This window comes from Octodon degus, unplaced genomic scaffold, assembly GCF_000260255.1.
Source record: "Octodon degus isolate 3935 unplaced genomic scaffold, OctDeg1.0 scaffold00012, whole genome shotgun sequence".
Taxonomy (NCBI): Eukaryota; Metazoa; Chordata; class Mammalia; order Rodentia; family Octodontidae; genus Octodon; species Octodon degus.
Genome location: NW_004524588.1, coordinates 27,315,150 through 27,316,955, shown reverse-complemented (window position 1 = coordinate 27,316,955; position 1,806 = coordinate 27,315,150).

Here is a 1,806-nt window from a genome sequence, read left to right as displayed (position 1 = left end):
CCCTGACCTCTCTGCCCCTCTCTTGTGCGAGGGCCCTGACCTCTCTGTCCCTCTCTCGTGCAAGCACCCTAGCCAAGAGGGAGTAGTCCTGTCTGCCACTAGCTCCATCAGGATGCACCTCCACAGGCCAAGAGCAGCAGAGCCTGGAGAAAAGCTGCTGAAACGGAGGGAAGCGAACCATTTCTCTTCATAAATTGTTTATCTCTGGCATTTGTAAAAGTAAAAGAAAGCTAATGTAATTTGATTATGAAAGCATCCAGTGATGAAAGGCTGTGCCAGACCCTAGACATTGTATAAACACTTTGCAAGTTGCTGCGTGCAGTCCTTGCGCTCTTCCTGGTGTTACATCGGTGCAGGTCTTCCCACCTGACCTGCACTTATGCTGTGCCCCACTTTCCTTTCAGCTGCTTTAGGTCTCTCATTGATTATACCTTATCATTATTTCTAGTTCAGTTCATTACTGTTCAGGAATCTTACCCACTGCATGTAGACTAAGCTGTGATATTCCAGGTTCATTATTCATAATTCTAATCCACATAAAATCTTAGTCCAGTGTCTCAACTATGTTGACTATTTAAAGTGGATAACAATTTTATCCAATAAAGAATATGTATGAACTCCACCCCAGCTAGAAGTTATTTTGATGACTGTCACATAGGCAAGTAAGAAACAAGTTTTAGCTGCCCCGAAAATGAGCATTATCACAAGCGTTCGCTAGAGAGCTCGACGGTCAGCCCACAGGAGCTCCTGCTTCATGGGAGAGTGCCCTCAACAATGAAGGGGGGGCCTGGGGTAGGTCTCGGTAGTAAACTGCTTGCTTAATTTAACGTCAAGGCCCAGATTCCAACCCCAGCACTGCAAAAGTAAAATAAAATAAAAATAGTGACTAAAGGAGGCCTAACAACCCTCACAGAGACAGACGTCCCTACCACCTGAAATGTGCGAATTTACAAACATCATGCAGGACTCATCTAATAATGCACCAGCTTGGCTCAAAAGCACAATTTCTGGCCCAGTGGGTGCCCCAACGCCAGGCCCCCACTCATGGCTCTACAGGGTTCTAGGGCACCCTGACGTAGGGAAGTCCCATAACTGAGTGCTGCGTCTAGTCTTTCTAGGGGACACTGCTTGGCTGGCACTGGGCAGCTTCTGGCCCAGCTGATCCCCTGGACCGCCATGCAGCTCCTGCACGTACTGGCCTTGGGAGCCTGCCCGAGCCAGGCGGAGGACAGACTGAAGTTGTACCTAGTGCACTGGGTCCTAGTTAGAAAGCTGCAAAGAACTTTGATGCAATGACACTGAAAGCAAAACTTTGAAAAATGGCACTGGTAATAAAAAAGTCCATCCTGTCAGGGGTGTGCTGGGATCTGTAATCCTAGCACCCTGAGAAAAGAGAATTGCAAATCTTAGCCAAGCCTGGGCAACTTAGTAACTCAGCAAGACTGTCTCAAACTAAAAAATAAAAATGGGTTGGGGATGTAGCTCTGTGTGAAGGCCCTGAGTCCAATCCTGGTAACAGGCAGACACATACACACACCACCAAAAAGTACGATGTAACACTTTCATTGATCTAATCAGTTGAATGAATTAAAAAACTATGCTTAAGTGTGCAAAAACAACTTCTGAAACTGCTAACAAAACGCTCAGTTACCCCATGCGCCGCAGGGATGCTGCCGGCCGCAGGAGGATGCCGTCGGCTACCTTCAGGAGAAGCGCGCCCTCTTGTGGGTGCGAGGAGGGATTTTTAACAAAAGGTTGAAATCTTTTTTTTTTTTTCCAAAATTTTATTGATAAACAGCAATGAGA